This window comes from Talpa europaea (genome assembly GCF_964194135.1).
Source record: "Talpa europaea genome assembly, chromosome: 12".
Lineage (NCBI taxonomy): Eukaryota > Metazoa > Chordata > Mammalia > Eulipotyphla > Talpidae > Talpa > Talpa europaea.
In genome coordinates this window covers 102,037,588-102,059,760 of record NC_140079.1, presented here as the reverse complement: position 1 = coordinate 102,059,760, position 22,173 = coordinate 102,037,588, and the positions used below count along the sequence as shown (strand labels likewise).

Here is a 22,173-nt window from a genome sequence, read left to right as displayed (position 1 = left end):
TGCCGTGTGGGTCACTCCCTGTCTGCCTAGGGATCAAACTCGCGCTGCAGAGGCTGTGGACAGCTTCCCAGCGCTGCGCTCACCGCCTGCACCACCGGAGAGGCCCTTCTTTTCATTTATCTCTTGCTGGGCCCTGCGTCCTCAACACCCTCATTGGGATCATCTCTTGCCTGGAGGGCAACGAATCCCAGCCGTCCTTCAGATGGACCCACTGTGAAGCCCCCGCTGTCCTCCTTCCGAGGTCCCTCAGATCGTCGCCCTGCAGTGGGGCCTGGACTGCCCCCCTCTTTCAGCAGGAAACAGTCATGATCAGATGGAGGCCCTTTGTCCTGATGTCGGGGGTCAGGATGTCCCGAGCTAACCCCACGCAGGCTCTGTGGATGCCACCCCCCTCCAGACCAGAGCCGGCAGGACACTGGGAATGACACATCCCGTCACCACCAGAGGGAGGGCGGCTGGGACCTGAGGGCGGAGTTCAGCTGCCAGGGTGGGTGTATACCAGACACAAGGGCTTTGGGGCTGCTCTTGGCTTCAGGGCTGAGGCTCCCGCCAGCTCCCAGCGGGGCTCTGGGATTCCAGGTGGGCGGAGCAGGTAGGACAGTGTAAGACTTTATCTCCCTCTTCTCGCCCTGAGCTGTACGTTTCCTCCTTCCCCTTCCCTTGTCCATAAACCTTTATCAACCTCTTGGGTGCGCCTGCAGCGGAGTATTCATAAGTCCCCTTTAAGCGCGGGTGGGGACCCCAGCCAGGCAGAGCCGCGAGCGGGGTAGCAGACCACTGAGGGGTTTTTGTGGGGTTTTTTTAAGGTTTTTTTTTTTTTTTAAGATTTATTTATTTATACATACAAGAACCGGGGTACAGGCCAGAGGTGCAGGAGGGTGAGAGGATTCTCCAGACACAGAGCCGGGAACAGAACAGCAGATCTTCTGAAACACGCCGCTGAGGGGCGCAGCGGGGAGACAGGAGAGGTCTTCGCGCCATGTGGGACCCTCGCGGGCGGCCGGGATCGAACCCGCACCGTCGAGGCTGCGGCAGCTTCACAGCGCGGCGCTCAACCCGCTGCGCCACCGGGAGCCCCGAGCAGACCGCCTTGGGGGAGCCTCAGGGCGGGGTCCCAGTAAGGCTCTGGCCACACCCGGCACTTGGGGTCCCTCAGGGGGCTCGGCCTCGGCTCCGGGGCGCCGGCCCAGTCCGCGCGGTGTCCGTCGGCCTCGCGGGTCCGGGGTTGGCACTGGCCTTGCGGCCCCGGCTCGTCCCCGCGCGCCTGGCCCGGGAGCGGCGCGTCGCGGTTCATGGACGGTCCCCGCGCGGGCGACGCGTCGGCGTTTCCCAGCACGTGCTCAGGGACGTGTTCGCACCCGTGACGCAGGCAACGAGCATCCACCTGCTGCCGTCGCCGGACATTGGCTGCACAGTCATCACCGAACCCAATATTGACTCCCCCCCCCACGGCGGCGTCCCGGCCGCGGGTGTCCACGGGCGGCCTCGTCCCTCAGCACCGGCCGCGTCTCTGCGCCGCCGCGTCCGCGGGAGGCCGGGTCCGCGCGGGGGTCAGCATGTGGCCTTTCATCTGCCCCTCACAGCCACCCCCCTTGACCCCCGCGAGGGCTGGGGCGCAGGGGACATCCAGAGGCTGTTCTGCTGTCCACGCGGCTCATGCGCTGGCCCACACCACCTGCACGCGTGGGTTCTGCACTCCTGACACTCAAGAATGCGCCCTGTTGTAGCAGAAACACAGCACAATTCCTAGTCAGTGCTGACAGGGCGAACTCTGGCAAAGAGGGGGGGACACTGGGTCATCCTTGGTGCCCCCACAGAGGGCATCGCGGGGCCTCCATCCTCTCAGTGCCCAGTTCCCAACGCTGAGCAGTGACGGCGCCCCAGGCAGGCAGCGCACAGCTCCCGAGATTCAGATGCAGAGCCATTGGCAAGGAAAGCACATGGGCAACAGTCACACGATTTTTCTTATGAATTTTATGAATATGTAAAGGTTTACGCCATAACAAATGAGCTAAATATTCTGAATAACGTTTATCATTAACATTCCCACACTCGTTAAGCAAATTTCCAACTCCAATAATCACAGAAAATCCTCTACAACAGTAACAGCAAAATGCTGCAAAACCACCTAAAAGGTGTCTCTGGAATTCCATCCCAACAACCCTGGATATAAGAAGCCTTTCTTCTCCTGTAGTCGCTCTCGTGAAGCATTCCAGAGAGAACTCTTGGGCTTCATCTTCTGGGTCAATTCCTCTACAACTCATAATCGTGAGGTTTCTTTTCGTATTCGATGGATTTCTTATATGCAGTGCTGTGGATTGACCTAGAAACAAGCACACAGACGAGTCTTAATACTATCGGCTACTAATTACTAATACCACAGATATCACAGAGTAACATGCTGCCTCCTTTAGCCAATGGAATGGGTCCCACGTGTAAGTACACGTGGCATCAAGCTTTATAAGTCTTGTAATTGTGTCCCAAATTGTGCCTTTTTCAGCATGTTTCCATGTGTTCTTCCATGTTAATCTGTCCGTATTTAAGTTATGCACTATCTTGTGAATGTCTGCATTGGAATGTTCTAAATATTGCCTAGTCCTGTGGATTTCAGTTTCTATATTTCCCATTGCTCGAGCTTTGTGTTTGAAGAAGGTCTTAAAGTATTTGCCTTTTCTTGAAGTTCTCATTGAATACGAAGGTACTCTTCCTCCTCCTTCACAAAGGTTTTGATTTTTGGCACTACTCTGTCAGCTTTTTGTTCTTGGAGATAAGCAACTTGATGGAGGGTAATGTTGTCATCAACACTAGCAGAGACTGTGAATACCTTCTCCACCCGATTACATCCATGGAAGTTGTAGAATGTATGGCTGAGGTCCACCTTCAGGTCTTGTCATCACTTTCTTCCGGTGAGGGAATCACTCTGGTGGTAAATGGAATGTTTGTCTTCTTTCCCGTAACGTGATATTCAATCTTTGTCGTCTTTGGCTCAACTTCCTAATAATAATTCACTAACACAGCCGCTGCTTTCTCTACCTCTCTCCATTCTTCATTTAAAGCACATCTTATTGAGGGCATCCCCTGGTGGCGCAGCGATTGAGCGCTGGGTTGCGAAGCTGCCCATTGCCTCTACAGCGCCAGTTTGATCCCCAGCCACCGGGCGAGGGTCCCACATGGCGCGCAGACCTCTCCTGCCGCCCGCTGCTCCCCTCAGCAGTGTACTTCGGTCCTTCTGCCTGCTCTGCTCCCCGCTCTGGCTTTGGTGAATTCGCTCACCCTCCCGCACTTCTGACTGTACCCGGTGCTTGTATAAATAAATAAATAAATCTTAAAAAAAAAATAAAAAATAAAGCACATCTTATTGGGTTTCTTTCAAAATATTGGTATTGTTGTCCCTGTCAACATTTTCTTTATACATCATAGCTGGGCTGGCTTGTGACGTGTAGTATTCTCTACACATTGTGAAATGTACATGTGCAGGGTTTTTTGCACATTGTTGGTATTTATGCCAAAAAAAAAAATTTTTTTTTCCTGTGGCACCATGGTTGTATCAATTTGTAAGGGTTTATTGTTTCCTTTGCTCTTTTATATTTCACTGTCGTTGTTGGTTCGGTTGATGTTGACGAATCTTCTGGTTTTAGTAGCAGCGGTACTAAGAGGACTGCTCCCCCTTTCCAGTAAAGGTTTCAACAAGACAGAGGGTGTGGTTGGTCATCCACTTGAATTTCCAACCGTTTTCAGTATTCCCAGTGGTTTCATTGTAAGCGCAGCGTCCACAGAAAGGGTCATGTCCGGTTAAGATTATGCCGGCGGAAAGTCTCCAAGAAACACAATCAAGGGGATGACGTGCAGTGTGATATCACCCATCTTTTCGTGCTTGTAGCTGGTTGGTTGTTGTTAGCTGCAGCTGTCCTTTGTCTCCTGTGGTCCAAAGCGCATTTTCTGTTGCCGGCATGACAATAGCCTGTGGGATAAGCAGATTGAAACTCGCTTCTTGTTTGTATACTTCATTAGGCAACAATACCTTATTTTCTTTAACTCCTCTGTCTATGTCATATATCTCTCCAGGAAACACTTCATCAAAGGGACTTTTTCTGTGACTTCGAAATCTCTGGTTGAGTTCGAATGTTGCTATTTTAACAGCTTTATGAATATCCTTTTTCGGGCCATCCTCGAGTTTCTGTTTCAGTCCATTCCATCTCTCTGTGTTCCTGCCGCTGTGGGATTATATGTTATGTGGAAATTCGGCATTATGTCCATGCTCTTAGCAAAATGTTGTACTACCTGTCCGGTAAAGTGACTTCCTTGATCCAATTCTGTAATGCACGGAGTATTATACCGTGCGATCCAGTTCCACAACGTATGGACTGTGGCTATTTTGTTTGTTTTTTTATGTGCTTCTGCCAGTCCCAAACCCCTAGTTAAATCCAATATCATGCATGCGTATAGCCCTTTAAATTTACTCAGCGGGCCAATAAAATCTCTCTGCATGACTTCATTAAAATGTTTTGTAGTCGTATTAGATCCTATTTTATTTCTCCTTAACCTTGTTAGTCCTTGCGCACAGCATTCCCACTTCGCAATCGCCCCTTTAACTTTGTGCCAAGTAACCTTAATGTTTCTGAGCGTAAACCACGAAAACATTCCATGAGTTGCAATATGTCCTGATTCGTGGTGAAGTTTGAAGATTTCTTCATCTGGAATTTCGCATTCCGTATTCCTTTCTAATACTTTCCAATCACCTCTAAGACGAATCTTAATTGGCTCCTGTTTAACAACCTTCCATTCCCTCTTTAATGTGGTCACCACGGTCTCGCCAGCCACTCTGCCTCACCATTCAATTTGCTGGTAGCATCATTCCTGTTAGTTGGGCGTCTACGTGAGTGACATGGCTCCTCACGTCCTTGGACGCTTGGTCCAAAGGTTCCCAAACATCTGTGCTCCACAAAGCTTTTCCAGTAATTTTCCAGGTTGTAACCTTCCATTTGGCCGACCAGAGAGCTATACCACTGCAAACGCACCAAGCGTCTGCATAGATTCGTATGATTTTCTTTCCTTCTAACTTCGTTTGCTCCAGTGGCAGTTTTACTGCGTGTGGCTCAGCGTGCTGTGCCGAGGAGTTAGTCCCTTCACGTGTGATGACCTTCCCGGCCGAGGGTCTCTAAGCTGCAGCCTTCCAGCGCAGCCCCCAACCCGTGCTGGTGCTGGAGCCGCCCGGGAACCTCGCGTCCTCCTGCTCACGTGACCACAGCGGGGGACCCCCTCCCCAATGGGTCTTGCTTTCCCAGTGCTCACGCTGTTTATGGGCATGGGTGTAATGGGGTGCTATGCCACTTCCTCTACCCGTCCCAACACAGATGTTTTAGTGCTCACAGGTGGTTTCTGTATGTAGTCTTCCAGGTGCCATCCCCCCTCCAGTACCTGGGGTGCTATCTTAGCACCTCGGAGTTCTTCTCCCTTCACTTTTATCCACTCAGTTACCTGCGCGTTTGTTCAGAGGGTTCCATTTTGGCTTGACCACATGCTGTCGAAGGTTTCACGGCCTCATACACTGTCCAGATTAATTTCTCAAAATATGAGTATTTGTTTTCGGTGTATGGCAAACGTTTGCAATAGAAAGCTATGGGCTTACTCTGGTCAGTCATTACGCACCCATTCCCACATCCTGGGACGTAGACCACATCAATCTTAATATCCTGGTCTCTGCCTAATGGTGCGAGTTTCTGTGCTCTGCCACATACCGTTACATGGTTTCAAATACTTCTGCAGTTTAGGTCCCCTGATGAGGTCTGAGGCCTTCCTTGCTGTCTCACATGCAGGTTTCAGAGTCAGTTTTTTTTTTAAGATTTTGCTTATTTATTTATTTATTTATACAAGCACTGGATACAGTCAGAAGCGTGGGAGGGTGAGAGAACTCACCAGAGCCAGAGCGGGGAGCAGAGCAGGCAGAAGGACCGAGGTACACTGCTGAGGGGAGCAGCGGGCAGCAGGAGAGGTCTGCGCGCCATGTTGGACCCTCCCCCGTGGCCGGGGAGCAGCCGGGGATCGAACCAGCGTCGCAGAGGCTGAGGGCAGCTTTGCAACCCAGCGCTCAACCGCTGTGCCACCGGGGAGGCCCCCTTCTGGTGTTCTTGGTCCACCGACCCCTGCAGCCCAGGAACTTCACCCCGTCCCTCCATCTTGCACCTTTTCTCTGTTGACTGTCCAGCCTCCTTCCTCTAATAGTGTATTAGAGTCTCTAGAAACTGTTTCGTTTCTTCTCCCCTACACCTGAGAACTGTAACATCTTGCACATAGGATGTACTTTACACTCCCTCCTTGGCACTTCATCCCAGGCCTGTTGCACGCTCACTGTGGAACCAGGCATAAGTATTCTTAGCCATTGCTTTGTCATTTTTGTGTGTAACTGCCATTTTAGAATTTTAGGTTTTGCTGTCCCGGGAATGACAACTGCATTCCAGAGATAGTTTCGACAGTTTTGACCCTCACTCCACCCTCACCCTCCGGTCACCAATGAGGGCGAACTTGCTGTAATTGGAGCTGCAGGTTGGATCTGCATGTCGACCAGGCCAGTCAGCTTAGAATGATAGCCGGGCAAAGTTGGAGAACGCATCCTTGTAGCCAGTGAGTAACTGCCAGCATAATTTAACCTTATTAAAAGACCCCTGCTTCCTTTGTTCGGGGCTCTCTCGGTATCTGCCACTGCATTGGTAAGTGCCGTGAGCCCAGACTCGAGTCTATAATAAACTCCCCTTTGTGTTTGCATCGGCTGTCTTTGGGTTCTTGGAGGCTATGCTCCCTGAGTCTGCTGACCTTGGGTACAACAGGCACAACACCCACGTGTGCAATTTTTGGACTATTCTTATATCCTTGGGGCAGTGGTTTAAATTGGTGGTGTTTTTACCTAAATAAATGTAGTAAGTTCTCTGCTGTCCTCATGGAGAGCTGTTCCAAAGAATGTATTGGACAAATCAATTGCCACCATACACTTTGGGGCATAGTTAAATATTTCACTGGATATTCCTTCTCTGTGGGGCAGCTCTCCTGGCACCACCGGCGTCAATTTATGGATGTTCCTGTAGTCAGCAGTTACTCTCCATTTGCCATTTGGCTTGAGCACCGGCCAAACCAGGCTGTTATGTGTTCTCTCCATTACTCCTGCTCTTGCAGTTCCTTAATTATCCGGTCTACTTCCTCACGGCCTCCTTTATGGGGTGCTGGGGAGTAAAGCTCGTGGGGATTGTCGGTAGCCTCACCAGTTCTACCTTCACTTCTGCCAAGTTACAACACATCGGCTTTTTTCACTTAAAATCAAAAAGTGGCTTCCAAATCCTATTTATTTCCTTTATCCCTAAAATATCCACGGGTGCCTGATGCAAAGGTCGGCAGCCCCAAGGGTGGCCCCAGCCATTTTTTTTGTTTTTTGGGGTTTTTTTGTTGTTGTTGTTGTTGTTGTCCACAGGCCTCCACCCCTCAGTTCAAACCATGCCTGTGGTGTAAACCTTGGCGGGCCCAATGTCATTGTTGGGCCACACATTATCTGGCACTGCCGACCATCCTTGTTGTAGCCTTGTTGGGCAGATATTTGAAAAGCAGCTCACAACCCTGGTTTCATGCAACTCTCTCAATTCCCTCCTCACATCTAACGGCCTGTGCAGTCGTTCTACATCCACTCAACAAGCCAGCAATGTTCATTCTCATCCCCAGGGGTGCCCCTTTCACCACTACTTTCCTCCTCATCAGGGTAAGTTGGGCACTTTGCGGCGTCTCACGGGTAGAGTTCTACACCTTTGCTAAAATGCCCAGTGTTCTCAGTACCTTCCCGGCTCCTGCACTGTCTCTCCAGACACCTGTGACTCAAGCTGAACTAAATCCATCTTGGCCACACGGACCTCCAAGCCGTAGGTATCCAGTCAGACAAGGCCACCTGTAAATTCTCCAGCCTCTCCACAACCTTCTCTAATGTCTGATTTAACTATGGATTTTCTGCTATTCCCAGCAGCGGTTTCATCTCATTCCTATGAATCTGCAATGTATTAGCCCCTTATGCCGCATCCCAGCAAGATAGGCTACATCTTTCTCTCCCCTCTGCGCAAAATCATTCCTGACCTGCTGCAGTTCCACCGTGCTAACTCCGCTGCTCTGCTCTCTCTTCTCCTGACTTCCCGAAAAGATCAGCAGTCAGGTTCATTTTACGCTTCATGGTTGACGGGAGAAGCTTGTACCTGATCTACCATGCACTGCTGCTTCATCCTGCGCCACGGCACTCAACGGGTTGTTTTCACTTAGTTTGTATCTCAAGACTCTGTAGCTAACGCTTTTCCTTTTCTGAGGTCATCATCCAGGTCAGAGATTACTTTCCATAATACGGCGGGCACCTCTTTCGCCATTGACCTTTGCAAGATCGGGTCCACAGCTCGTGGTTCCTGTAGGTCTAGTTCTAGGCCCAATTTGTCGGGCGTGATCGGCCCATTGGTTTTGAACAATCCCTTGGCAACCGTCCATCGGTTCTATGGTGCGGATTCCCTGGGCTCTCGCGTTAGCAAATTTTTGGAAAACGACATAGTTTTAATTTATTTACTTCGAGTCCCCGTTAAATTTCAGTGGGATCTCGAGTTAGCGAGCCTCATTGCTTTCTTTTAGGTGGGATCTGGGTTTGACCCTGGAGTGGCAGGCTCTAGTCTTTCCAATTATAAATTTGTCAGCCAGTTTCAAATCCAATCTTAAAAAGTGCCAACTGCGCCAACTGCTGTGAGCAGGGAAGAGACCGCCTTGGGGGTGTCCTCAGGGTGGGTGTCGCCAGTAAAGCTCTGGCCACACAGGGCGCCCTTCCATGTGCTTTACTCACCCGAGCCGCACAGCCCAGCACCGGGCCCAGCGCTGCCCCGGCGCCATGTCCCATGCTCCTCCCCACGGTGTCCTCCAGGTCCAGGAGGGTCATGGGGTCCTGCGGCTGAGCTCGGCCTCGGCTCTGGGGTGCCGGCACAGCCTGCACGGTGTCCAGTAGGCCTCGCCAGGTCTTGGGGGTGGGCGGCTCTGGCCATACAGCCCCAGCTCGTCTCCAGTTTGTCTCCAAACCCGAGAGATTCACTATCGCTGGGTTTATAGACCATCCCTGAGCTGGGTGACAGTGTTGGCTTTTCTCAACGTATTTTCAGTGACGTATTTCTATCCAATGACATGTGCACGTAAATACTACATCCTACTGTCACCAAAACATTTGCTACAAATTCATCATCAAAACAAAATATTTACTTTCACTCTTCCCATTACGTGGGCATCCTGGCCGGCGGGTGTCCATCAGGGGGTTCACCTCATTCCCTCATCACCCACCCGCATCTGCTGCGCTCAGCCTGCATCTGTGGAAGGCTGGGATCCAACGAGTATGTCAGCGATGTTGCCATTTTATCTGCTCCTCACAGGCAGCCCATTGTATATCGGGGTTGCCCGGTAACATTTTGGCGCCCAACGTGGCTGACCAAGTCACACCTGCAGATGACCAGCCCAAAGTGACTTTCCTTGCGTCACTCACCATCAGGGCGCCCGGTCTACAGGACACACAGGGTAATCTTTGTCTGAAGTCTTGAAAAGTCTGCTTTTTCCCCCTTGCGTACAGCTCTCTCTTGTGGTTGTGTTTTTGACCCAATTATGGCCTCAACTACAAGCTTACACAGTTTTATCCCTAGCTTGAGTTCTTTAAGTTTTTTTTCCAGCCTTGAGTTTAAGTAGCCTTTTTCTGTTAAATATTACCACCAGTTTTATAAGTGTAAATAATTTGTTAAAACCTAGTATATGGCACATGATTTTACTTCTGTATACATGCATGGATGGTTTATGAGCCATCCCTATTTTATAATCTGTGCTTCTGGGTGTTTTTTTGGTAATGTGTGTAAGCACCATTTGCTACATTCTTGGTTCTATGAGAGGTAGATGTTTTCCTTCACATACTGAGACTATGCAACAACAAATTCAGGCTCTTGATTTAACTATTAAGAGCGTGAGGGATGAAAACTGTACTGTTTTTGAGTCAGCTTTTAAAAGCATGCAGGATCAAGCTTTCAAGAGCATGCAGGACCAGATACAGGCCGCCCTCCATAAATTGGATGTGGCAGAGGCTCAGCTGAGGGCACAGAGAAGGGATAAACCTTCCCCTTCCCATGAGGACTGCAAGGGGCAGAGTTAGAAGAGGAGGAGTATCATTGTTAAACACCTTAAACACCTCAGGACAAAGTCCTTCTCCATGTGACAAGGCCCCTCCTGTGCAGACTCCTGAGGCTCCACAGCCTCCACTGCCCTCCAGGGAGGAAACTAAAATGGCATTTCCTCCCCACACTAGATGCGGCACCACTTTGGCAGGAAGGGTCACCCTGAGGCAGGACAGTTTCCTCTCTGACAGATGCCAATGGGTGGCTTGAATGAACATGGGTGACCCACTGGGTATTTTTGGTCCCACCATCCCTTTTGCACTGTGGACCTCCTGAATTGGAAGAGCTCTGTCCCCTCGTACCTGCAGGATCCAAAGAGGATGGCAAACTTGTTTGCCTCTATCTTCCTCTCCCACTGCCCATACAGTCCGTGCTACAAACTTTACTGAGCATGGTATTCAGGAAAGCCAGGGAGGAGGCTGACTATCTCCACCAACAGGATGGAGACTCCCCAGCGCCAGAGATGGTTGTCCCGGTGGTAGATCCCGAATGGGACTCCAGCAACAGAGGAATGGAGGTGTTAGGTTCTACAAAAATATGTTTACTGGTAGGACTGCAGCAGGAAATCCCCAAACAAACAAACACAAATTTAACAAAATATTACAACTTGAACAAGGAGCTAACAAGGCTCCATCAGAGTTCCTTGAAAGAATTATCCAGACGTACACCAGCCACACAGACACAAACCCAGATGTCCCAGAAATGGCTCGTCTGATCACTATGGTGTTCATCACACATAGTGCCCCAGACAAAAGGAAGAAGTTAGCAAAGGTGGATGGCGTCAGAGATGAGTCCATCCCAGGGAGTGGACTTAGCATCTCAGGTTTATAATAATAGAAGGGACAGGGGACCGAAACCTGCGACTGTTTTCCCACAAAGGGAGCACGGGACAGGGGATCAGGGAAACAGTCACGGACTGAGACTGAACCCAGGAGACGTGAGCCCCGAGGAAGAAACCAGTGCGCTCACTGCAGGGAGAGGGGCAGTGGACATCCAGCTGCCCCAGATCACAGGTGACCAGCAGACGAAATAATGACAGAAGGCAGGACAGAAGACTGAGGACACCACAACAGGACGACCCACGCAGGGGTTACTGGGCGGAAGACAGATGGAGCACACGGAGCCCAGAACCAAGGAGAGAGGAGAGGAGACACTTGGTAGCCCTGAGTAGAGGCTCAGGTGACGACAGGAGGGAAGACGGACCCAATATAAGGCTTCAGGAGCCCAGTGCAGAGGGAAGGAGACAAACGATAGTGCACAGAGAAGGGGCAGATGAACAATAGGGGGCCCAGGGGCTCCACTAGATCTAAATAAGCCCAGAAGGAACCGACCCAGAGAAGAAATCCCACTGGTCCTGTGAACCCATTGAGGACCTGAGATAATTATTTAAGAAAAAGACAAAAACTTGAATGTTACTGATTCTATTCTGGTGACAGTAGCAGGACACCTGGGACTCACTTTTCTGAAGAAACCCTGACATGACTCCCATGCCCTAACCAAGCTTCTTCCTGCCACAGCTTAGGAGACCTGAGGTAAAATCTAGGATCGCCCATGTGCTGGCAGCATTGTTTTTGTTTTTGTTTTTGTTTTACACAGGAAGGCTTTCCATCTTGATTTTGGTATTTCCTTTTAACTTCATTTTGGCCTATGAGTGAAACTGCAGCTGTGTGAGATCTCCCACGCGTGATCAATGGTAACTAAAGAGCTCTCTGTGTCCACATGTTGTAAGTCTGTGTGTCCCTTCCTCGTGTCCTTGCCTTGGCCTCTGGAGGTTGACAAGTTGGTGTACATGGTGCCTATAGACATTGGCAGGGGTGGGTGGGAAGAGTCTCCAGTTATGAGGAAAAACTAAAGGTTGTGGTTTGTTTGTCAACATTGTGCTACTGAACTCAGCCGGCGCCTTCCCAGGGATTGAATATTGATGTTTCTGCTCTTTTCTGATATTTATGGCAAAGCTTCCCAGAAATCTAAGTTCAAGTAAAAATCTGGTGGCCTGTCATTTGGATGATAGAAGGAAATTTTGTGGAACCGCAATAGAGCTACTGAGACTCCACAAAGCTTCTCCCTTTCCTCCTGGGAAAGGCATTAGATGAATTTGTCCTATTTGGCTTCCCTAGTAGAATAAACTAGAAAGGAAACATCGTCACTTGTGAAAACAGGTAACAACTTTACCCAATATGTATGTAAATGGTCAGTGGTGATTGTCGCCTTGCAATATTGTATAGTCCAGAAATTGTTTCTGGAGAAAACAGAAGGAAAGGCCTCGTAGACTCCTATTGACGGAACTGTTGAGAGTGAAAATTTCCTACAGAGGACTGAACAGACCTGGAAATGCACCTGATTTTTACTAAGTTTTCTTTGACATAATACTGGTAATTATTTTTTTTTTTTTTGCATTTTGTTCTGAATCCACAAAGTTTTCTTGTTTTGAGTGACCAGGACCTGCAGCAAGTTTGCATTTTTTTTCCAGCAAAGCTAACTTGTGTTCACATTTTCTCTCTCCTTGATACCAACACAGCATGAAAATAGTGTAGTAATTTTTACTACTCATGTCAGTATCTATTTTTTTTTTTTTTAAATGATTGAATTATTTTTTTTTTTTTTTAGAGGCATGCTTTTTATTTATTTATTTTTGTTTTGTTTGTTTGTTTCGTTTATACATGCACTGGGTACAGTCAGAAGCGCGGGAGGGTGAGAGAATTCACCAGAGCCAGAGCAGGGAACAGAGCAGGCAGAAGGACTGAAGTACACTGCTGAGGGGAGCAGCGGGCGGCAGGAGAGGTCTGCTCGCCATGTGGGACCCTCCTCCGGTGGCCGGGGAACAGCCGGGGATCGAACCGGCGCCACAGAGGCCGCGGGCAGCTTCGCAAGCCAGCGCTCAACCGCTGCGCCACCGGGGAGGCCCGTCATGTCAGTATCTATTTTTGCATAACTTCCCCGGGGATTTTGCCTGCTTGAACTGAAACATTGGCCATGAGTGTCATTGTGTGGCTGTGAGTGGATCCTCCAGGAAGATGAAACAGAGCAGGACCAAGAAGAGGAGAACCCGCTGCTTTGTCCATAGGGCTCCAGAGACCTCCAAGGGAGGTGAGGAAGCTGCCTCCATGGGCAGGACTGGACAACCAGGCAAATGAAAAAGTCCTGGTTCCCTCGAGAAGAGGAAGCCCAGGTGGAGTCTGATGAGACCAACTTTGTTCTTGAAGCCTACGTGGACCAGATGTCAAGAGTTCACTCTGATCCTATATGGAGTGTTCGACAGAGCCAGCTAAAATTGCTGTTTGGGGGCCTCCCCAGTGGCACAGCAGTTGAGCGCTGGGTTGCGAAGCTGCCCGCAGCCTCTGCAGCACCGGTTCGAACCCCGGCTGCCGGGCAAGAGTCCCACATGGCGCACAGACCTCTCCTGCCGCCCGCTGCTCCCCTCAGCAGTGTACTTCATCAGTCTGCCTGCTCTGCTCCCCGCTCTGGCTCTGGCAAATTCTCTCACCCTCCCGCGCTTCCAAATGTACCCAGTGCTTGTATAAATAAATAAATAAATTTAAAATTGCTGTTTGGTTATTCTGCCCTGTGATTTTATGCAAAAACAGATAATATGGTTTAAAAGTAGGTTTAGTTTGCAAACTTTTGCCATGCTGTTAAGACAATTTGGGATCAAGGTTGAGAGAACTTGTTTTTACATAAGTTGAACCAATTTTAAGATTTTTTTCCTGTGATTTTGATAAATTTGCTGTCTCGTTTTGGCTAACGCCTCCAGATGTTTTTGGGGTTTTTTTGTTTGTTTGTTTGGCTTGGACTGATGAACTATTTTTCCCAGGAATGGAGGACTTTTGCTTTCCACAATGGACAGTAACTGGAGAGGCTGGTTTTCTTTCACACTGGAACCCTGAAAATTTTTCATCTGAGACTGCATCCCAGCATCCATATATTTGATCTCATCACCATGGAAATGGTGGCAAAGAGTGAAAGGGGTCAGGATGTCCTGAGCTAATTCCACGCAGGCTTTGTGGACGCCACCCCCACTCCAGACCAGAGCCGTCAGGACACTGGAAATGACAAATCCCGTCACCACCAGAGGGAGGGCTGCTGGGACCTGAGGGCGGAGTTCAGCTGCCAGGTTGGGTATAAACCAGACATGTGGATCTTGGGGGCCATCTTGGCTTCACGGCCTTGGCTCCCCGCCAGCTCTCAGCAGGCCTTTGGGCGCATTTAAGACTTTATCTCCCTCTTCTCTCCCTGAGCTGTACATTTCCTCGTTCCCCTTCCCTTGTCCATAAACTTTTATGAATCTTTCGGGTGCGCCTGCAGTGGAGTATGAATCAGTCCCTTGTAAGAGTGCGGGTGAGGACCCCCAGCCAGGAACCCGTTTTATACCGGGCCTGCCCTGTAACGCTCACAGCAGTCAGGGGCTCCCTCCAGAGACGGGGCCTGAGTCCCAGGGCAAGAGAGGGCGACTTGGGCAGCCTCAGGGACGGTGCAGGCCAGACGTCAGGAGAGTAAAGAGGCTTCAGCGATGAGGGCAACAGCCAGAACTGTGTGAACGGCTCCCCTGTCCTTCCTGCTTCTCTCTCTCCCCCGGTGTCACTGACGTCCTCCTCTGTCATCTGCGGGGCTGCAGACGGGCTGAGACGCTTCACAAACTCTCTCTCTCCGTCCTTTGCTTGACTGCAAAATTAATGGGCACCCGTGGGCCCGGGTGAAACCCTCTTGGGTGAGGGTCTCTCAGCTGGCAGGGCTCCCTGACCCCCACTCTCTGAGTGGGCATGTCGGGTTTCTCCTGCCACCGGTTCCTCGCTTTTCTCTCTCATCTGCGGACTCCGATGACTGTGCTGTGGCCCTTGGAACCCGGGTCACCCAGGAGGCCCGAGGGTCAGACGGAGCATGGAGCTGGGCTGGCCCTAGGAGAGAGTCACGGAGGCCTGACTGTCTGAAAAAGGACTTTGACCTTCTTGGCCTCCCCCTGCAGGGCAGACTTCTCTCAGCTCCTATCAGGTCAGCTTGTGAGTTGGGAGATGCAGGAGGTTCCCGCCATGTTCCTCCTCCAGCACCGATGGACCTACCTGCCTCACTCCAGGCCAACTCAGCCGCTTCTCAGCAGGGAGTAGCCAGATGTGGTGACACCGGCCCTTTCCCCTTTTTTTAACCCCTTAGAGTCTGGGATAATGAGCACAACACCAACCCCTCCTACAGCCATAAAACTGGGCCTCCCCGGAGGTGCAGGAGTTAAGCACAGCACTATGAAGCTGTCCACCGCCTCTGCAGCCTGAGCCGCACGGCGTGGCAGACCTCTCCTGTCTCCCGCTGCTCCCCTCAGCGGTGGATTTCGTCAGTCTGCCTGTTCTGCTCCCCGCTCTGTCTCCGGTGGATCCTCCCACCCCCTGCACCTCTGGACTGTCCCCCAGCTCTTGCATGCTGTAGGAAAATAAAGTGTTAATGTCGTTTTGCCGGGAACATTGGAGGACGAGCGACCAACTATTGGCCCCCAGGTCCGGGAGCCTGGCCAGCGCCCGGACCGAGAGCCAAAAGATAGGGCTGGTTGTGTAACTGTTCGCGATGTCCGGGACCACCAAGAAATAGGTTGGTTATGCAAGTCCGGGGCATCGTGCACAGGAATGTGGCCAGCCCACCATGAATCCCGGGGTTTGGATACTGGCCATATCCGACCTTGGGAGATAAAAACACAGTGGTCGCCTAGCTGCTGCTGCTCGCCGCTGCTGGACTTGGATACGTCTCCCGTGCTATTCCCCGGAGTGCTGCCTCTTTGCCTCCGTGATGCTGATTTCTGAGGAAACTGTACAGTATGTATGCATGATTATCAGTTTGGTCGGGTTTGGGGCACTGTTTATAATTTTGCTTGTGCATCGCCTGTGCTGCTCACAATAAATCCTTTTTCCTTTTAATACGGTGTGGTCATTGAATCCCACGGAATCGAGCCTCCCTCAAACACCTGTGCACAGGGCTAGCAATTATATTTTATTGCTAGTTACATATGCATAAATAAATAAATATTTAAAAAAAGAAATAAGAAAAAACAAAAAGACACTATAAAGTCCCCCAGATCCTCCCTCTGCCCCCATGAGCAGGGCCCCACCCCTTGGGGAAGGAAGCACAGGAGGCCCTGCTCGCCCTGGCCCACCTGGCTTGGGCAGCGCCTCTTTGTGGGAGGGTAGACGTGGGCTTGGCCTCCTGCATGCTGCGCCCCTTTGCAAGTCTGAGTAGGGAAAAAAAGTCTGAAACAAATCTGCTGAGTGTGAATTTATTGAGCCCCACTGTGTGCCTGGGACTGGACCAGGGTCCTGAATTCCTGCACTCTGGGTCCCTGAGGCCCAGCCCCTTCCTGTCTCCCCTGAGCCTCCCCACCCCTCCCCAGCCTCCCAGGCCTGCCCAGGGCTACCCGGACTGGGTGAGCCCTCAGACCCCCACTGCCCCCTGGATTCGTCCACCCCCTGGGCCTCACCCGGCCCTTGTCATGTGTTGGGTGGGCCTCTGTGCTTTCCTCTTCCTGCCGCCTAGTTCTGAAAGGGGCTGTGGGGCCCCTGGTCCTGCGCCCTGGGACACAAGACCCCAGGCCTCCATGGAGACCCCCTACAGGGGTGTTCCCAGAAGGCCCCTCTCTCACTGCTCCCCGGGTCGAAGTCTCACCTCCTCCAGGATGGCTCCCAGGTGTGCACGCCCCGGGCTCTGGGTCCCTGGAATGTTTGCCCCAACTAGACTGTAGCGGAGTCGCAGCAGGAACCAGGTGGGGCTGAGGACTGAGGCTTGGTTTTACAGAAGGAGCTCAGGGTCCTCTTCAAATCTCTCAAAAAGAGGGAGACAAAAGAGGGGCCGGTGACCCCAACTCCCACCAGCCCCCGACGGGGGCTCACCTCCCCAGGACTGGTTCTCTTCCCCATGCGCGGGCTACATGACACCTGCTGGATGCCCCAGGGGAGGGGGTGACATGGCCAAAGAACGGTGACCACAGAGCAGGGTCACGTGGTTTCCCAGAAATGGCCCTGTTCTGAGAAAGCAGCTGGGAGGGCAGGAGGGGCAGGAAGTGGAGTTGATATCCGCTCAGCCATTTCATTCTGGGAGTCCGGCCGAGTCACGCACCCGCTGCACCTCCAATCTAAGGTGAGGCGGGGCCCGGGGCAGACAAGCGGCAGCAAAATGTGGGGTCAGGCGTACCCTCAGAGGATGCGCAGGGACAGGTGAAGGTGAAGAGGGGAGCTGGGCTGAGGGGGGCCTGGGAGAGTGGGGTGATTACGTGTAGGGGTCTGGCCTTCCTTCTAGAAGGGGCGACACGGGGCCACAGGCTCGGGCTTGGGGACCCGTGGACTGACCGGGGCTCAGGACTGGGTGGTGTGGTGGGTGCCCCTTTCTCGGGCCCCAGCCATCCCGGGGCAGCGGTGATGGCCCTGGGCGCCAGAACCCCACACTGCGGAAGGAGACGCAGCAGGCTGGGCCCAGAGTCCACGGGTCCCCGTCTGCAGAGACAGTCCTGGGGGCCCGGCTGCAGGGAGATGGGAGCACGGGGTCCCGGGGAAGGGCTGGAGGACAGCCCTGGTGACCTGGGGTGTCCCCTCACAGGGTGAGACCTGATACCTGGAGAAGATGGAACCAGCAACGACCAGTGTAATCGTCATGGTAAGACAAGAGCTTCCCACCCGCCCCAACCCACACTCCCCTCCCCATCATCAACTGGGCTGACCTTCCCCGCCCCCAGCTCCAGGCCCAGCGCAGGGACCTGTCCTCACCCCGCGGGCCGCTGGCAGGGGCACCTAGAGAACTGAAGGCCTGGGGGTCAGGACGGAGACCCCAGCCCCGCAGGGTGGGGAGACCCGCGCCATAGACCAGCCGCTCCAGGGACCCCCTGGGACCCCTCAGCCTCCCCCACCTGCTGGAGGGGGTCCGGGGGCTGGACTCAGCGGGCTCCGTCCCCCCAGCGCCTGGAGTCCTCTGCAGTGTGCCTGTGAGCACTTTCCGGCCAGCCTGCTCTGGGCCCCCAACATCTGCTTCCCTGCAGGGGTGGGGCCGGGATGGGGGGAGACTGGGGCAGGGGGAGGGCGGGTCAGAGGGGCAGCACCGTCTGGGCGCCACCAGCTGATCACCACAGAGGGTGCAGCTGATCTGGCCAGACCTGCCCAAGGGCCCATCCCTGTTGCCCAGCCCCAGAGCCCTAGTTACCCCCCATCCCCTCCGCTGCATGTAGAAGTGGGCTCAGGGACCCTGAAACTGACAGCCTTGGGGACCACCGTAGGGATTTTCTCTTCTCGCTGCCCTGTTGTTTGCTGGCTATACCATTAATAAAATGGAAAACATGCGCATGCGGGGAGACTCCAGAAAGGCCAGGAGGCCACATGCAAAGTCCAACTAGCGGCCAAGAGCCAAGGGACCTGCGGTCAACTGATTAGCCGCAGGTAGGCCCGGGGGCCGGGGCTGGAGGAGGGGTGGGCTGGGGTTCGGGGGATGGTGGGGTGTGAGGGTGGGGGACATGGCTTCCAGACCGGCCACCCTGAGCCTCCTTCCTGGGCCCTGACCCTGCCTGACCTGACCCTTGTCTTGTAGGTGAAAAGGGAGTCACCAAATCTCAACACTGGGAGGAGACACGGCCTGCAGCTCCCGCCTTTGTGGGTGTGACCAAAATCAACCTTTGGGCAAAAAAAAAAAATAAAGAAAGAAAACAATGATCACCCATTTGGTGCCTGCCTTGCTCGCTCCTGCTCCCCTGCCCACCCCTGGGCCCCCTCCCAGGACTGGGTGCCTCTGCGGCCCGCACCCCCTCAGGGCCTGGAAAGGGATAAACTCCCCCACCTGTCCTAGCCCCAGGCCTAGTTGCGGGTGGTCCACACCAGCCTCCACGCCCCAGGGGGACCGGCCTGTCCAGCCCGGCTTCACCTCCCACCCACACCTGTGGCCCCTGCCCAGGCCCCGCAGGTCAGGCCCAGACTGGGCCGCTTCAGGATCACCTGGTCCCGGGTCACCTACCAGGTGTCTGGCAGGGCCGCGCCCCCATGACCCTGCTTCACTCAGGTGCCCGAGTGACCCCAAGGCTGGGGAAGTTTCACCCCTAGGTACCGACTTCCTGTCAGGACCGGGCTCGCATCCGGGTGGGCAAAGTGCGGCGCAGGCTGGGGCTTATGCCACCTGCTCCTCCAGGCCCAGGGGGGCCCAAGCGGGACCCCTGAACACTACCAGGACTTTCATGGAGGCCTGGTCTGCAGGCCCCGCTGTGACGCACACACAGAGCTGACAAGCAGCATGAGGACACGGGCCAAAAGTGAAGCCAAGACTATAGTGAGGTGGCTGCAAGCGCCACATCCTGGGTGAGAAAGACGATGCACACAGGCGCTGCCCGAGGCTAAGCCTGATGAGGACGGATCACAGGAGCAGGTTCGCCAAGCAGCCCCGGAGCAGCCCCAACGCTGGCTCTGAGCGAAGGACTCGCCGGAGGCTGCGCTGCGGAGTCCAGCTCGCGACCCCCTTTGGACTCAGCCTGCTCTTCCGCCGGAACCTCTCCTCGCTCCTCAGCCAGCACCCCGCGACCCGAGCCTCACTCCCAGGTTCTGCCTCCGGCGACCCGGCGGCCTGCTCTCAGACAGCGCGCAGGCTGCAGACCGGCTCAGCATCCTGCGTGACCCTCCGGACTGCGAGCCCTGGAGCCTAGAGCTTTCCACGGCCGGAGCACTCCCGCCAGGGGACGGCCGGCTAAGGCACGTCGCGGCTACTGTCTTTAGTCTTTAGTCCAAGATCCTCTGGGACTTGGGGTGGGCTCGCCTGTGTGGACGAAAGTGTGTGTGACCAGTACAGTAATAAAGCTCTCTCGGAGAGCCAACCTCTGACTGAACCCGTTTAATCACACTCGTGCTACCTGCCCACCCCCACCCTGTCCCCCCACTCTCCCTCCCTGGGGGATGGGTGCGCCTTCCAAGTTCCTAATCAAGCCTTGATCTTCTGGTGACCGCCCACCCCCAGGTATACCCAGAGTCACCTCATTGGCAGGAGAGAGCTTGTGTCGCCCTGGAAATCCCAAGGCTTGGGGTTCTGTGTGGGGAGCTGGGATCAGAGACTACATGCTGGACAATCCTGGGGAGCAGGTGCCCTGGCCCCGTGGGCCTGGGGTTCTGTCAGGGCCTGCATAGCCCCGTGCAGTTCTGCTCTCGCAGGGGCCCCCACCTTGGGCCCTTGGCCTGAAAACCAGCCTTCACCTGTGGGCTGTGGGTGTTGAGCTTCCCTCCTGCCCATGAAAGGTACAGTGGGACCCCATCCTCATCCCGGGAGCTGCCCCCCCCCTGCAGGGGCCTGTCCTGGGAGGACTCAGACCCTCCCGCTGGCCCCCAACCCAGTCTCCCCTCCTCCAGGAGGCCACTCGGGAATGAGGTCAGGCAGCCTCTGAGAACGGGGGCCCAGGGTCTGCGGGGAGGGGCGGCCGTGGGGGGATTGGGGCTGACAGGGGAGGACGTGCCCTGCCTTCCCGCTGGGTGCTGGGGGGTTGAGGAACCTTGGGGTGGCAGAGCCCCAGGGGTCCCTGCTGGAGGAGACAGACACGGCCCTCCTGGAGCTGGCCCTGGGGAGGCCTCCCCCCGGCACCTCTGCAGGGTCCTCTTCTGTGAACTGCGGGGCCGAGGGAAGTCAGGGGCCGTGGGTCTTCAAACAGCATGTCCGGTATCAACACGGCTCCCTCTGAGGAAAAATGACGTCATCGGACTTTCCAAGGCCGGCTCCCGCAGCACGAGGGGTGCTCTTTCCCCAGGAGACATCTAGGCCTGGAGTCACCCCGGGATGAACGCCTGGTGGGGATTCAGACCCAGGCACCCCACCCAGGCCCAGCGCCTCCGTGGGGACAACTCAGCAACAAGCTTTAAAGCTTTCAAAAACCCTTCAGGGAGTCATGAGATGCAGGAATTTGGGGGCCCGTGTTAGAGCCACACAAATAGAGCAGGACTCGCAGGTCCACACAGGAGGGCGGTCAGTGGACCCCTGAGAAAGGCCAGGAAACAAGGGGCCCCAAGTCTGGACCGGAGAGACGTTGGGGCCCGACACTGGGCGAGGGTGGGGCTGCAGGGTCTGCAGGAGGGGGTGCGGGAGGGGGTGCGGGAGGAGTCGTGGGAGGGGGCCCGGGAGGGGATGCAGGAGGAGGCGCGGGGAGGAGGCTGGGGCTGGGATGCGGGAGGCCCAGGCAGGCGAGCCCCGAGCCCGGGGCCTCAGCAGCTGCTCGGGAGCCAGAGGGCGGCGGCGGGAGGGGGTCCGGGCAGCGTGGGGATGTCCAGGAAGGGGGTGTCTCCACACCGAGCACCCCGAGGTCGCGCCACCAGAGGCAGGGGGTGGGAGAGGTGCGGGGAGGAGGTAGGGGGTGCGGGGAGGGGGTGGGGGGGCCTCCCCGCGGGTCTGAGAGGGTCGGGGCTAGGCGGGGGCGCTGGGCGAGGCCAAGATGCTGCGGCCACAACGCGCCCCGGGTCCGGGCCAGCGGGGTCCCCAGCGCCCAGGTGGAGAGGGCCGCGCCCCTGGGGCTGTGAGGGGGCCGCCCGGGGGCGGGGGGGGGTGGCGAGGGGCGCGCTGGGCCGCCGGGGCCGGGGGCGGGGGCGGGGGGGATGACGGGCGCGGAGACCGCGGGGCCAAGGGCGGGGCGCGGGCTGCGCGGAGCCAGCGGCTCCAAGGAGCAGGGAGCGAGCCCGTCCCGCCGCGCCCCCGGAGCTGCCGGCCCTGGATGGGGGGGCGCACACACCGGGCCCCGCTAGCCCGTCCCGGCAGGGAGGCCCCGCCCCGCCCCACCCCGCCCGCGAGCTCCGGCCGCGAGCCCCGCCCCCGGCGGAGCCGCCCAACCCCGGGCCCGCCACGCCCCCTCCGCGCCCGCGGCCCCGCCCCCCGCACGCCGATTGGCCAGGCCGCTGGCCGGCTCCGCCCCGGGGGCCCGAGAGCTGGGCTCCCCGAGGAAGGGCCCGCGGCCCTGCTGCGCGTGCGCGCGCCGTGACCCCGGCTCGAGGTGACGGCCCCGACC

The 22,173-nt window shown here is 54.9% G+C and overlaps 1 long non-coding RNA gene across 1 annotated transcript; it reads left to right on the top strand.

Moving 5' to 3' along the window:
• Positions 1 to 17,269: 17,269 nt before the first annotated feature.
• On the top strand, positions 17,270 to 18,962 carry LOC311182345. Its single transcript, XR_014617095.1, has 4 exons — positions 17,270 to 17,309; positions 17,766 to 17,822; positions 18,436 to 18,595; positions 18,744 to 18,962. It is a non-coding gene; the product is annotated as an uncharacterized lncRNA (long non-coding RNA).
• Positions 18,963 to 22,173: the final 3,211 nt, after the last annotated feature.